Here is a 15,915-nt window from a genome sequence, read left to right as displayed (position 1 = left end):
TTTCACATATGAACAATAAATAAATATAAAACAGAAGTGGGGAAAACAAACCACAGCCTTGCGTTTGCATCTCCTCCTGGATTCTGACATAGCTCCCATCCTTTTTCAAATAAACCAGGATTCTATTTCGCTTCCAGATTTTATTGCATAATGTGAGGAAACTACTTTTTATTGGTTTGAAAACTGTTTAGTCAAACGTGTCTAATATGTGGATTTGGGAAAGAAAGGTTCACTCCGGAGTGTGTTGTGACACAGCGGGTTAAGCCACTGCTTGGTACTATGGCTTCTTCTATCAGAGGGCCTTGCTCCCAGTCCAGCTTTCCTGCCCGTGTGCACCCCCAGTCCAGCTTTCCTGCCTGTGTGCACCCTGGGATGCAGCAGCTGATGGCCTGAGCACTTGGGTTCCTGCCATCCGTGTGGGAGATCAGGATGGAATTTCTGTCTCCTGGATGCCCTTGACCTAGCCCTGGCTGTTGCGGACATTTAGGGGAGTGATTTGGGGGATGGAAGGGCTCTGTCTCTGTCTCTATCTCTCTCCTTCTCCTTGACCCTTTGCCACTCAAATAAATTAATCTTTCTTCTTTTTTTAAGAAAGGGCTGTGTCCAAGCAGTGTCCACCTCTTAAAGGATCATCGCGAAGAATTCAGTAAAACTCTCCAGTGATTCTCTGGTGTTCAGAGGCTGGAGAGGAGGGGTCTCGCCAGTAGTACGGTCAGATGGTGAGGGAATGTCCTGCCTGGAGGTGGGTGGTTGGAAGGTGATCATAGTCCTGGTGTGAAAGGAGAAGCAGAAAGACGGGAAGCAGCAAAACGGAGGGAGGGATGCGAGGTTGTCAATGCAGGTGTCTCCAAAAGTACCCCATTCTGACAAATGTGAGCAAACAGGTGTGGGCCAAATAAAGTAGCCCGACGGACTTTGAAGCGAAACTGCTGTGCTGCTGTGACGTGGGTTTCTCCGTGTGGTTTTGACTGGTAGAAAATATCGCTGGGCTGAGGAAAGGATTCTTAGCTGTTTTGGGGAGCGAGCTGTGTCTCCTTCTTCCTCCCAGGAGGAATCGGTGCTGCCTGGTGGCCATTCTTCTGATGCTCATTAGTGTCTGTGGGGAAGCTGCTGACAGCCATTTTCTTATCTGAGTCTGTCTGTGGAACACAGCAGAGAATAATACTTGAGGCTCACTCAGGAATAGCTTCTCATTTACCCTGGGGGGCCATCCCTTTGTATGGTGCCTCAGTGGTAGCTGTGCTAGGGAAAGATTTGTAATGGAGTGATAATTTAAATAAAGAATTAGGACTTCAACCCTCATATTGGTTGGAGTATCAGCTGCTCCTACAAATTAGGCTCAGCATTTCAGCTGCACACGGTGCCCGATTTTCCTGGCGGAGAGGCAGGTGGCTTTCCTCTGAGTGGTCATTCGGCGTGAGCAGAAGCAGGAAGGCGGTGAAGAGCAGGCACATGTGGAAGCGATTCACATCACCTGCACGCACCGTTAGCAAGATCTTCTCAAATGGGCGCGGTGTGGAATGCAAGGAAGGCTGGCACACGTACTTCTTGCCAAATCGCCTTCAGCGACGGTTCAACCTTGGCAGGCAGTTTTCCTTCCCTGGGCTTCCTTTCTCCAATATGGATTAATCTCTTTCCAACCATTAAAACTTAATGTTCTCCAGTCGAGTTACTCTGGGGGTACCCAGGAAAAGAAAAACAGTGACGTTTGGACCCGAGATCCATGTAAATCTGCAAATAGAGTTACTGTTCTCTCCAACAGGAGCAGTTGGCAAAGAAATAATCCATACATCAGAGTTTTAATACGTGTGGTACTGTGTTGGACAAGAACACGTGATGATCAGAAATAGAAGGCGTTCCTGTAGCGGGGGCTGGGCAGTCTGTCTCTACCTGGGATTATGTGGTTGTTACTACTGATACTTTTAGGAGCAGCTTGGTGTTTATTCAACACTTGCTAGGCCTCGGGTTAACTATTCTGTAAACAAGGCTCCATTTCCCCCTCCCACTGGTTCCAAGATACCTGTTTGTGCTGCAAACAGGAATGCTATGAGCAGTAGGAATGCATTCTGGGTAATCTAACAATAGACTTTATAGACACATATGAGATGGCTCAAATCGAAGACAAAAAGCACAGTAAGTCTCAGGTAAGTCAGGCATGAGGGAGGCCCCAGGGACCCAGGAGTAGTGAGGCAAGGGACAGGTGGGAAGGATTTGCTCCCCTTGGTAGAGGTGCCAGCAATCTGATGGTTATCCCACCAGAAGCTCACACAGCGGGGGAGGAGCTTGTCTCCCTGGAAAAATCCAAGCCCTCTCCCAGTAACCTAATAGCAGAGACAGGATGCAGTGCCGAAAGGAGTGCCCGGTTAGATGACAACTCGAAGGCTTTAGAGACTGACCCTTGTGTGGACCCTGGCTCTGGCACCGAACATGGCATGCAGCCCCGTGAGCCTCAGGTTCCTATTCCAATGGACAGCAATAACCGGCTGTCAAGAATGTCCTAAGCGTTCAGAGGCTGTATTCAAAGAGGGGGACGAGAAGCCATAACCTGGAAACACACTGGCTGGCGAAACAGTTGAACGCCGTGACTCTCAGCCGTGATGTGCATCCCAGAGGATCTAAATTCACCCTTTTAACGCGAGTATTTTCAGACTCTTGTGTTCAGGAGCAGAGCAGAGGAAAGCCGATCCAACACTACCGCTGCCTGTGTTGTGGAGATGGGTCACCGAGACTTCCAGGGGCTCCCTCAGTTACGGATCTGAGCCCTCCCTGCCAGGGTCCCCCTCCCGTGACCACAGTCACCACGCCCACTCCTCCATGTGCTCTTTCTTAACTCCCAGCGTCCCGAGACTACCCAGGTCCACCTGCTGCTGCAAGTCAGTGGGTCTGTGTTCCCCGTGGCCTTCGGGTCCTGACGCTTCTGGTGAGATTTGGTCGGGTCTCTGTGCTGCATGCCCGGCCCTCAGCTCAGTCACAGTGTGCACATCTGAGACCCCTGAGGCGTCTGCACGCCCCTGCGCCCAGCCTGCCCTGGGGTAAGTTCAGCACTGATTTTGAGCTTGGGCTATTTAGTTAACTCCCTTAGCAACGTTAAGTTCCCCTTCACCATGGTTCCTAGGACTGTGGTCTTCTCATCAGATTGGTCTTCGTTTTCCTTGGTCTTTTCCGAAGCACTGACTGGCCACAACCATCCTATCTGCGTGTTTCTAAGACCACAGGACAGAAGACAGCAGATACAGATTCAATGAATTTGTCTCCCAGGGAGACGGATTGGCATTGGCGCTCCTTGTTCTTGTAAAGAACTTGTGCCCTGGAGAGCTGGCAGGTGGCTGCTGGTTTGGTCCGAGACAGGTGCAGGTGATTCTTTTGCTTTGGCCCAGAGGTAGCCAATTTCTCCTGAGCTTCTTTGCAGATAAACTTGTGCTACCTCTTGGAGGAACTTTGGCTTATGTCTCCCTGAATGTGTTTCCCTTTCACAGAGGCATAGCCTCCCTGACAGGTGCTTGGGACTGCGGTGGAACCCTGAGGAGGACCTTCTGAGAGGAACTGGGCTGTGTGTTTAAGAGACACTCTCAGATGAGAAAGGAGTGAATTAAGTTACAAGGTGGCTCGAAGTCTATGGGAGCTCTTGGTTTAATTGACTGATAGACAGCATGTGTGTAAAGTTAAAGGGCAAACTCGGGAAGTTCCAGAGAGAGAAACATTTAACTTTTTTTTTTTTAAGATTTGTTTATTTGAAAGTCAGAGTTACACAGAGAGGAGATGGGGGGTGGGGAGAGGGTGAGAGGGGTAAAGGGGGAGCGGGGGAAGGGGGGAGGGCTATGCTGATCCGAAGCTGGGAGCCAGGAGCTTCTTCCAGGTATCCCACATTGGTGCAGGGGCCCAAGTCCTTGGGCCATCTTCCACTGCTTTCCCAGGCCACAGCAGAGAGCTGGATCAGAAGTGGAGCAGCCGGGACTAGAACCGGCGCCCACGTGGGATGCTGGCGCTTCAAGCCAGGGTGTTAACCCCTTGCACCACAGTGCCGGCCCCATAACTTTCGATGCTATAAATTAGCTCTCTTAAGAAAAGCATTTGTTCTTTTGAGGACATTTTAGCTCTTTTGAGGAAAATTTTTTCCCTCTTGTAACTGAGGCTCTGCAAAGGAAAACATGGCCTTGCTTACAAGATACGAGTAACAGTTGGATTTAAGAGCAACTATGGGGGCTGCAACCGTGGTGCAGTGGGTAAAGCTGCCGCTTGCAGCGCCGGCATCCGCATGAACGCCCCTTCGAGTCCCGGTTGCTCCGCTTCCAATCCAGCTCCCTGCTAATGGCCTGGAAAGGAAGCGGAAGATGACACAAGGGTTTGGGCCCCTGCACCCACGTGGGAGGCCCAGATGAAGCTTCTGGCTTCGGCCTGGCCCAACCCCAGCCACTGCGGCCGTTTGGGGCTGAATCAGCGGATGGAGGATCTTTCTCTAACTCGGATTTTCAAATAAATAAATTTTTTAGAAAAAGGTACAACTATGTTTTCTCCTCAGTTTTTCATAATGTAAAAGTATTCATAGTTTTATGGATGAATACTTAATTTCTCATGAGATAAACTTTCTAAAGTTCCTATATTAATTTTCAGACCTAATAAATTATTTCTTTGCAGAACCTGTTTATTACAAAATGTACTGTTTAATTCAAACAACAGAGGCTGGCGCCATGGCTCATTAGGCTAATCCTCCACCTGCGGCGCCAGCACCCTGGGTTCTAGTCCCGGTCGGGGCACCGGATTCTGTCCCGGTTGCCCCTCTTCCTGTCCAGCTCTCTGCTGTGGCCTGGGAGTGCAGTGGAGGATGGCCCAAGTGCTTGGGCCCTGCACCCCATGGGAGACCAGGAAAAGCACCTGGCTCCTGGCTCCTGCCATCGGATCAGTGTGGTGCGCCGGCCGCGGCGGCCATTGGAGGGTGAACCAACGGCAAAGGAAGACCTTTCTCTCTGTCTCTCTCTCTCTCATTGTCCACTCTGCCTGTCCAAAAAAAAATCAAACAACAGATAATGTTTTAAAAGTCTAACTCATGACATTCTTGTGCAGGTCATAAGAATTATACAATTATATATGTATTTATATGTGGATAATTATAGAATTAGGCATGTAATACTCAGCGTACTTCTTGATTTTGCCTTTTCAATTTTTCCATGAAGCTGGGAGAGCCTTCCCTGGGAAAAGAAAGACTTCCTCTTCTTCTCTCTTTTTTTTTTTAATATTTATTTGTTTATTTGAAAGGCAGGGTTAGACACACACACACACACACACACACACAGATCTACAGAGAGCTTCCATCCATGGTTCATTCCTGAACTGGCCACAACTTCTGGGACTGGGCCAGGCTGAAGCCAGGAGCCAGGAACTTCTTTCAGGTCTCCCATGTGGGTGCAGGGGCCCAAGCACTATAGGACATTCTCCACTGCTTTCCCAGGCACATGAGAAGGGAGTTGGATCAGAAGTGGAGCAGCTGGGACTGGAACTGGGAGCCACAGCTGGGACTGTAACCTAGTACTCTGATATGGGGTGCTGGTGTCTTAACCATTGTCTTCCGTTCTTGGCCAAACACCCACCCTGGTTGTTTACTTTTAAATCACACTGACTGCCAGTATGCCCAAAGGAAGCAGGCATATCAGTCTGACTCCTGAGGACCTGGAACGGGCCTTAGTGGTGGTGCTGGAGGGACCTGCTTCTAGAAGTTGCTTTGAAGATTCTAGAAAAGGACCTGAGGCTCAGAAGAGACATGGACAGCTAGGCAGAGAAGGCCTAGTCAAGCTTTCTCTTTGTGAATCCTCTAAGTGTTCCCCACCCCTTCCCTGGAGCCCTCCAAGGATGCGCTGGCTCCTAGGTCAGTTCATGCTTCACATGAACTTGGGGTCACTAGTTCTGTAGTTCTGCCTTGCCTTTTGAATACAGAACAAGGTTGCTCTGTCTCATTATGATAAGACCAAATTGTTCTCAAAGCAAAGGCCCAGCTTCAGTCATTGTCACTAGAACTAAATTAGTGCTTGCAGTGGGTTAGGCTTCTGGTAGTGCTTGCCAGGAACCCAGCTAAGACAGGCTCAGCTTCCTTTGGATCAAGGCCCCGGTAAGCAACCACCACCACAACCGCTGTGCCAGCTGCCCGCACTCCTGTGTTCCTGTTGTAAGCTTTCCCACGTAGTAACTCCCCGAAGTCTTGCTCTCAGCAAGAGGCAGCCTGAGATGGGGCGGCCGGCAGCTCACATGGGTGAGGCATATGAAATGGAGAGTTGATCTCTAGTCTTAACCATTATGCCACCTGAATTCTCATTTAAAGATTCTAAAATCAAAGTCAAAAGCTCTGGTATGTTTTAGTGGGAAGTATGCTGAGCATGTTAACGTTTTCTCTTATATGAGGTTTACGTTTACAGCAGTTGTTTTGAGACTATATAAAGTACTTCCTCCAGTTTTTACATAGTAAGAATGTACTATTTGTAAGAAATAAGTCCTTTTCATTTCCTCCAAGTTCATCATTTTACAAAAGTACCTTTGATTATAATTTTTCTTATAGTTTAAAATGTCAGTTTAAAATAAATCATTAAAATAAATTCAGCTTAATGCTTATACCCAAATATAAAGACTTATACATGTTGTTAAAATTGGACTGTAGTTTTAGCTGCACATTGCTTAATACTGGATATAACTGTTGTAGAAGTTTCTGAGTTTCTAGGATGAGGAGCCGGATAGCAATATGGGGGAGGCACAGCAATACTGCGGTCTGCAGGTAAAGGAGGGACAGCAACCTGGCAACCACCTGCTGCGTGTTACAGAGATGGCCGAGAAGGCTGCTGGCTCAAAGTCCCTGGGTCGCGAGGGCCCACCCACTCCCAGCATTCAGGAATACAAGTGCATCTCCTGATCAGGCCCTCCAGCCTCCTGGCTTTGCTGCTGTGTGTGCTTGTTCCTTATCCTCCAACTTGTCCAAAGTGACTTTGTAAAACCTTCTCTACTTTCTTCCAATTTCCTAACTCTGTTTAATTGCCTTCCACTTGTCTCATAAAATGACCTACTTCAAAGCCAACATGGAATAAGACCAAGTGTCTGCTAATAATAATATAATTAAAAAGGACAGAATGATCCAACATGGGAATGGGCCACACAGCAGACTCACAGAATCACAAATGCCCCAAACAGCACTCTGGCCTCAGAATCAGCCCTTAATGCATTTGGATCTGGCTAAAAAGCCCATGCGAGCATTTCAGGCATGGAAAGCCAAGACATTGTGGTAAAAAATGACCTATTCAAAAGATCTCTGTGAGTGAAATACTGGTGGAAAAAAGATGCCGTCAAAGAAGGAGGTACCTTTCTCTGAAGGGAGGAGAGAACTTCCACTTTGACTATGGCCTTGTCTAAATAAGGTTGGAGTTTGTGAACTCAAGAGGCTTCCATAGTCTTGGCAGCTCATGACAAGCACCTCGGGTGTCAATTGTTAAATCAACAGGGGTCACTGTGCACCTGCTCCCCATGTAGGACCTCTGTCCTTAATGTATTATACAATGAGAATTAACATAAAACTATCTTCAAACAGTACTTTATACTTTCTGTGTCTGTGTGGGTGCAAACTCTTGAAATCTTTACTTAGTATAGAGTTGATCTTCTGTATATAAAGATAATTAAAAATGAATCTTAATGAAGCATGGGATGAGAGAGGGAGTAGGAGGTGGGACAGTTTGGGGGTGGGAGGGAAGGTATGGGGGGAAGAACCACTATAATCCAAAAGTTGGACGTATGAAATTTGTATTTATTAAATAAAAGCTTTCTATAAAAAAAGCCAACATGGAAGCCATCAGATGGGGACAGCTCTTCCAGCGCCACCCTAAATAGATTGCCCTACACCTGCACCCCACCTTGTTGTGCTCTACAGTGGAGGAGCGGCTCCTCATTCTTGCTCAGAAAAGTTCTTCCCCTTGTAATCCCCAATCCGCAACCCTGCGCCAACCACAGTCCCTTCTCTCTTGCATATGCAACCTTTTCCATTGGCATTGGTACTCTTTAGGCTTCTTGTTCTTAAAAAGAGCTCTCCTTGATCCTGCATCAAATCCTTAACCAACTCTTTCTCCTGCTTCTTCATTTCCATGCAGACTTCCCAAAGATAGTCTGCCTGCTCTCTCCTCCCCCACACTTTACACTCACTCCCAAGCCCTTTCACGCTGGTCCATCAAAACTACCCCTCAAAGATGACTGGTTACTTAGGTTGCATTGCACAATAGGCACAGTTCTTCAGTTCTTTGAGTTCTTTAGTGTGTTGAGAAAAAAAAAAAGAAAACAGAAAAATACAAACCAACTCTCCATATTTTGACACATGAGAAATTTGATTTTGTGGCTCACAACCAAAGAACCCCAGTGGGTACTCTAACTCTCCAGCTTTGTTGGTACCACCAGTCTCCTCCTGGTACTTCGTGGTCTGCTTAGACTGCCCTTCTTTCTGTTCCATGAGTAGGTTCTGCTCTCTCCTGCCACAAGACTGGGGCACCTGCTGTTTTCCTTGATTGGAAACCTCTCCCTCTCCCTCTTCACCTGATAATTTTAATTCTTCTGATTCAGATCAAATACTTCCCTAGACTCCTAAACTTGATAATTCTCCCCTGTTCTGTAGTCTACAGGCCCAGAGATACCACTTAATATTCCCATAAATCACTGGTGCAGAGTGAAGATCTCTCTCTACCCAGTTTGGTCATAAGGTCTGGATTTTAATTCCAACCACGTTATGAGAGCTCGAAAGGCATTTTTGGGGATCCTTCAAGGAAGATGTATGTGACAGGTGTGTTGGAACAGTGGCTGGTGCGTCCTCTCCAGTCGGACGGCCTGCTTCCTGATGACCCATGGCCGTTCGGGATGTCTGAGCTCCTTTTAGGATCCTGACAGTTGCAGAAGACGTGAACCAGGCCCCCAGCCGAGGCACCGGAGGCCTGGCTGCTGCCATGGAATGCCTTTCACAGAGTGATTTGTGGCTGCTGCTCTGGTCACCATTTTTATTGCCTCGGGGAGTTCCATTGGCAGCTTGTCCATTTGCCTTGAGGCCTGGCTCTGTGCTTTGTCCTGGCTTCCCACATCCCCATTGCTTGTGATTATCCCACAAGTTGCTAAGATTCCTTGGTCGGTGTACTTACCAGAAGGTCGGGGAAGACTAGGAAGAAGGCATGTCCTGTATAGCACTGTGGAATTAACATTTACTTATCACTGAAGCTTGAAAGAAGAGGGCAAAGGTGGTGCTCTAATCTCCATTCTCCATAAGGAGAAGTTGAGGCCATGCAAGCAGTGTGTAGAGCTAGTGGTGGTGGCTGTAGTCCTGAGGCTTGGGGTGGGCATTTGGACTGCTGGTCCAGACTGGTTAAGACACCCACATCCCATACCAGAGTGCCTGGGTTTGAGTCCTGGCTGCACTCTCCTTCCAGCTTCTTGCTAATGCACTCTGGGATGCAGGCCTGGCGTCCATGTGGGACGGTGGGAGACCTCGATGAAGTTCCTGTCTCCTGGCTTCCACCTTTCCCTGTCATGGGGTTTGTGAGCCATGATCCAGCAAATGCTGGAGCTCTCTGTCTATGTCCCTCTCTACCCCTCTGCCTGTCAATGTAATAAATTACTTAATTGAAAAAAGTTATAGAACCTAGGCCTGGTGATTTTCAGGAAAGTGCTTTTTGCGGCTACATTATTAATTTTAAAGTATCTCTAACTTTGATCTAGTGCAACTGAGATTTGGGGTGAGTTAGACTTTGAAGAAAAAAGAGTTATTTATTAAGGTCTTGATACCGCTTAACGGTCTGTTGGATTCATGAAAGAACAGAATGAATGTTTGCCCTCTGTGGCCTAGGCTGGTGGTTGCCTTTCCCAGTATCCATTATGGCCCCGCAGCATAAGGACAGCATTTCCCTGCTTCGTTCATATCTAGTCCCTCTGTGTGGTATGTGCTGGCCAGTTACTGTAATGAAAGGTAGGGCAGTCCCAAGGGATCTTGAGTGACACCTGGAAGACACTTGGCGTGGACCTTTCTCCCCTTCCGTTCTGTTTATTAGCACCTGGCCAGTGCGCGAGCGAGCATCGGCCTGGGGACAAGAGTGGCTGCTCACAGGGCAGAATGCAGGTGGATGTCTGCACACCTGCTCTGTGGCAGAGCTCAGGATGACTTTTGAAGGAGCAAAATGGAACGTTTTTTCCAGGGCATCATTATTTTGGGGTTAATGTCCTAGGCAGCTAAATCCAATCATAGCTGTACTCGTTACTCTGTCACCATCAAGAATGTCTTAAAATCAATTTCATGTGTTCCCTGACAAATTGGATCTCTCTGTGTTTCCAGGGTCTGGGCTGTGTCTGGGTAGAAGAACAGGCCATTATGGGAGGTGGTGATGGAGGTGTGAATGACTTCTGGTTTGATGGTGGGAGAGCGAGAAGACTTGGGAGGGACATGAAGGGGCTGATGCTGGGCTGCCACTCAGAACACACACGTCCTGTGTGGGCGCCAGTCCGAGTCCCAGCTGTTGTGCTCTGGTCCAGCTCTCTGCTAATGGCTGAGCAGGCAGCAGAGGATGACCCCAGCCATCTGTGTGGGAGACCTGGATGGAGTTCCTGGCTCCTGGTGTAGGCCTGGCTGTTGCGGCCATTTAAGGACTAAACCAGCAGATAGAGGATTTCATCTCATCTCTCTCCCTCTCCATCTCTGTCTGTCTCTCCTCTTCTCTCTGTCACTCTGCCTTTCAAATACTTTTTTTAGAAAGAGGGACATGCAGGGAATTCTGGGATAGGGCGTGACTCTTGAGGACTGAGAACGGAATCAGCAGTCACAGGTCCTGTTGCGCGTGGAGACCTGACCTCCCTAGCGGCGATGGCACGGTGGATGCGGGAGTCTCGGGGCAGCGATGGCCAGGCCAGCGCCGTGCTGCTCTTGTGGAGGTTCAGTGAGGATCCCCGGCTGAGCGTGGGACGGGAGGAAGGGAGCCACGCGCGCAGCCTCTTCCTTCCCAATAAGCCATCATCAGTGACCAAACGGAGCCCCAATGCCTGTTGTGTTTATCTGGACCTCATAGCTCTGGAGTTCCAGTTTGGAAGAATGGAAAGATAGGCGATCCTAGAAGGTGAGCTTTATTGGATTTCTCAAAAGGTTCATCTTCTGTGGGGGTTTGGAGCCACATTGGATTTAGTTTGGAACACAAAGGAATTTTGTATTTCTTGCCCCTCGTGGAGTAATTCATGCCATTTAGCAGAGCACGGAATGTTCTCCTACTCTTCGCTCAAAGCCCACAAGGTGTTTGTCGATTCCAAGTGCGCGTCTTGTTTCAACGTGGTAAGTGCCAAATCACCCAGGTTAAACGTCTGAAGCAGGAGATTGATGACTTAATGAACTCACCATTTATTTATTGAGCTTACACTTGGTGCTGGGTGCTGCTACATTACAGACCACTGAGGTTAGTCCAGGTTCAAAGGGAGTCCTTGACCTCGTTGGGGCCTCCTCCGACTAGTTTGTGGACAGACAGCAAACACGGCACGCCAGCGGCTGATGTGGTAGGGAGCTCCGAGGGAAGAGACACGCATCCTTTTTCTTTTTTTGTCTTGGCTATTCTAAGCCTCGAGAGGCAAATTAGTCTGTTAGGGACAATGCGCCTGATGAGACAGTGCAAGCCTTTGGGAAGCTTACATAGAGGAGTCCTGCAATTGTCCAAAACAGGCCCTGAGGATTTACTGAAAACCCTGCAAAAGTAGCAGACTGGAGGGGCGGACATCTGATCCCAAACGTTTTGCAGCTCATAAACAGACCGGCCTCCTGACAAGAGGTAAAGACATTAAGGCCTGAAGTGGGGAATGAATGGGCTGATTTTTGGAGGTTAAGGGCTGTGGTGAACTTGGGGTGTTAGCGTCTCCAAGCACAGAGGGACATCTCCGTTGGACTCCGACATGTTTCCTGCCACCAGAAACATCCCGACGTGTGCGTGGATTGAGAACACTCACTGGGAGGCCAGGAGTGATGCTACTGTGCACGGCTCTCACGTAGGTCGTTGTGCAGGCGGGCGCTCTCCGCGGCTCCTGGAGAAGGCATCTGCTGGGTCTGCAGTGCTGGTCTCCACAGGTGGCTCTGTGGAGTGGGCCCTGAGGGGGGAAGAATTACGTGCTATTAGAGAAGCCTGAGGGTGGAGGGCAAGATTTAAGGGTCCCTGGCTGTCTTGGAAATTAGAGAATTGAATAGCAGATCTGGAAACAGAACCGAGAAGCCATTTAATAAGTCCAGAGCTGTGCAGACCGTGCCAGGAAGAGCGTTCAGGCTACCTGTGGGCAAGGCAGACTTCGAATCAGGATTTCTTACATGGAAATTGGAGGAGGTAACTCTGGGTAAAAAAATTTTTTAAAGATTTATTTATTTACTCAAAAGACAGTTACAGAGAGGCAAAGGAAAAGAGATCTTTCATTTGCTGGTGCAATCCCCAGATGGCTACAACTTTTGGAGCTGGGCCAGGCATAAATCAGAAGCCAGGAGCTTCTTCCAGAAGCTTCTTCCAGGAACTTCTTCCCATGTGGGTGCAGGGACCCAAGCCCTTGGACCCAAGCATAATCTTCTATTACCTTCTTAGGCCATAGCAGAGAGCTGTATTAGAAGTGGAGCAGCCAGGTCTCCAACTGGTGCCCAGGTGGGATGCCGGCACTGCAGGTGGTGGCTTTACCCACTATGCCACAGCACTAGCCACTGTTTATTTTTTAAAGATATATTTATTGGGGGCAGCATTGTGGCATAACAGGTTAAGCCACAGTCTGCAATGCTGGCATCTCATATGCACACTGGTTCATGTCCTGGCTGCTCCACTTCCAATCCAGCTCCCTGCTAATGCACCTGGGAAGGCAGCAGAGATTGGGTTAAGTACTTGGGCCCCTGAATCCATGTGAGAGGGCCCAGATAAGAGTTCCAGGCTTCTACCTGTCCCAGCGCTGGCCATTGTGGCCATTTGGGGAGTGAACCAGTGGATGGATGACCTCTTTATATCTGTGTCTCTGTAACTCTGCTTTTCAAATAAAAAATTTTAAAAAGTCTTAAAAAGCATTTATTTTATTTGAAAACTTGACAGAGAAAGGTGGATAGACAGACAAAGGAAGTGGGTAGAGGAAGAGGGGGGAGGGAGGGAGAGAGAGAGAAATCTTCAGTCTACTGGTTTATTCCCCAAATGGCCACACAGCTAGGACTGGGCCAGGCTGAGGCCAGGAGCCAGGAAAACTCCATCCTGGTCTCCCACGTGAGTGCAGACCGCGAATCGCCACGCACTGCACTTGCTGGTGCTTTCGCAGGAAGCTGGGTTGGACGTGGAGCCACTGGGTCTTGAACCAGTGCTGTCATTTAGGAGGCTGGTGCTGCAAGCGGCAGCTTAACCTGCTGCCCACAATACCGGCCCACGGGCACAGGAGTTTGAACTTGGATGTGACCGTGGCTTCTGAGGGCCAACGCAGAGAAGTTGGAGGTTGCTGAGGCTTGCAAGCTGCCTGTGAATAATGCCGTGAAAGGCATTGTGGCCCATGCCCGAGGGTTAAACGACTGGCTTCAGAAGCATACGTTGCACTTCGCCTGTGGGCAGTGCTGTTCCGAAGAGCAGTGTTGACGTTCCCGGCATGTGGGTCTCTCGGGATGTCCAGGCTCTGGTACAGAGTGGGCAGCAAAACGATCCCTCGATTTTGGGTTCAGCTTGTCCACTCAGAGCAGCCCTCGTCTTTCAGCTGTGTTGTCCTCCACAGAGGTATCAGAAAATGGGCTCTTTCCTTTGGCACAACGTCTGAGAAGCTCAGTTAGAACCCACAAAGGTTGTGGTGTTATTTGTGGTCATGGTTGTGTGGTTATTTATAATTACAGGGCTTTGAAAAGTTCGTGGAAAAACGGATTTGAAAGACTGTGATTTTGCATGAGGTTTCTGAATATGGTTATATATCTGTAGTTGTATAGTTATAGACAGGGTTACATATAACTGTTCATGGTTATAGCTATATATTTACAGTTATATAATGATACATATGAAAGTATTTGGTGTTTCATAACTTCAGGCTTTTATGTGCTTTCAAATAGATTCATTTTACCCTTTAAAAAAGCTGAACTTAAAATTTGGAAATGTTATCACTAAGTGGCAGATGCCTGGTGACTGAACCACAGGACTTTTATTTTTCTGGATTCAAATAAGGTTCTCAGCTCAAGCCCCAGCAGTTTTCCTCCCTTGCCTCTCTGTAAATACCAGTACAAGGGAGCTTCAAACTGTGGAAAAAGGGAATTAAAAGATAAATTTCTTTGGTACCAAAATATTTGAAATTCATGCATAATTTTTTCATAATACGTGTTTTCCATGAGTTTTTTTTTGATGATCCCTCATATATATTGATTTAAAAATTTTTTGCACTTACCTAAACGACTTTTAGTTCCATTTTCTATCAAATTTTAAAATTCCCTTTGTGTATATAAATATGCATACACACATAGTTGCAGGTATATAAACACTCGCACATACGCACACATATGTATTCACATAGACACCTTTAAAAATGAGTTAAACATTGGAAACACTGAAAAGTCTCCCTGTTGAAATATGGTGCTTTAGAGCAATTTTCTAATGGAGCAGCTTGGCACATTTTCTGGTCACCTTTTATCTGCGACGACTTTTTCTAATTTTAATATGTTTCACACCCAGGCCTGGGTTAGCAAATGTGATTTAAAGCTTGCCCTCGTGTCTCCTGGGTGACTGCAGGGAGCTGGGACTTGCGGCTCTGTATCAAAGTGCTGCTGCAGCTTTGCAGTTGTCTTTTCCGCAGAGCAGTTCGAGTCTTTGCACGCTCATCAAAGGGAAGCGGTTGGTTTCCCTTCCTCACACCCTGCTTCCCCTGTCCCGTGGGCGAGTTAAGGGGGGGGCGACTCCCCAGGAGGGGGCTGGGGAAGGGCGTCTTTGGAGAGGCTGGGGTCTTCTGACTGGATCTTCTTTAATTCCCAGAGGTCTTCTGGCCCTTTTGCCCTAGGTGTTTGGGAACAGTTGCTGCAGAATCCCGGGGTCCTGGGAAGAGTGCTGGGGGAGCAGTCACATGGTCTTGCTGACTGCCCACCCTGCCGTGAGTGGGCTGTGTCCCCGTCCCTTTGGGCGAGTCTTGGCTTCTTGGCTTCATCTATAAAATGAGAGAGTGGGGTACTATAATCTTAAATTTCCTTATAATTCTAGAACACTAATCTATTCATGTACCCCTTTTATTGTATTGATGTAATGCATACTGGTGAATGTAGTATATCGTGTGTATATATATATATATATATATATATAGAGAGAGAGAGAGAGAGAGAGAGAGAGAGACATGATTAATTTGAGAGGCAGAGAGAGAAAGATATACATATGCAGACAGAGAGTGACACACTCACACACACACACACACACACACACACACACAGAGGTTGGGGGAGGGAGAGAGCGAGAGTGGGAGAGAGAGAGGGAGGGAGGGAGGGAGGGAGAACTCTAACCTTCTTGTTCACTCCCCAGATGTCTGCAAGGACCGGGGCTGAAGCTGGGAGTTGGCAATGCAACCCAGCTCTCCCATGTGGGAGGGAGGAACCCAGCTACTGTGCCTTCACCTCTGCCCACCAGGTTCTGCATTAGCAGGAAGCCCACCTGGGTCCCTGGTGCAGGATGGCGGCATATTAACTGCTGGCAGAACACCTGCACCTGTACAATGTGTATGCTATGTCTTACTATGGTATGTCATAGCTGTTTTTGCCCTAATAATTACTTGGATTATACATTTTTCTTTAAAAAATTAGAATTATTTGTAGCAAAGTGGATGGAACTGAAGGATATAATGTTGAGTGAAATAAGCCGAAGACAGAAAGAGGAGAAAGACAAATACTGTGTGGGAGCTAGAGAAAAAACAAACTAAAACAAAACCTCAATC

General features: G+C 47.9%; 1 long non-coding RNA gene across 6 annotated transcripts in view; it reads left to right on the top strand.

Moving 5' to 3' along the window:
- The first annotated feature begins 2,893 nt into the window (after nucleotides 1-2,893).
- LOC149126007 (uncharacterized) overlaps nucleotides 2,894-15,915 on the top strand; it is an 81,365-nt gene continuing 68,343 nt past the window's right edge. For all 6 annotated transcript variants that reach the window (XR_016235162.1, XR_016235164.1, XR_016235161.1 and 3 more), the window contains exon 1: nucleotides 2,894-3,032. This is a non-coding gene — a long non-coding RNA (uncharacterized LOC149126007). The remainder of the gene's footprint in view (nucleotides 3,033-15,915) is intronic.

Source organism: Oryctolagus cuniculus, chromosome 6 (genome assembly GCF_051225735.1).
Source record: "Oryctolagus cuniculus isolate XC-2025 breed Fujian yellow rabbit chromosome 6, ASM5122573v1, whole genome shotgun sequence".
Taxonomy (NCBI): Eukaryota; Metazoa; Chordata; class Mammalia; order Lagomorpha; family Leporidae; genus Oryctolagus; species Oryctolagus cuniculus.
The sequence above is the reverse complement of the archived record's forward strand: the minus strand, read 5'-3'. Positions and strand labels throughout refer to the sequence as shown.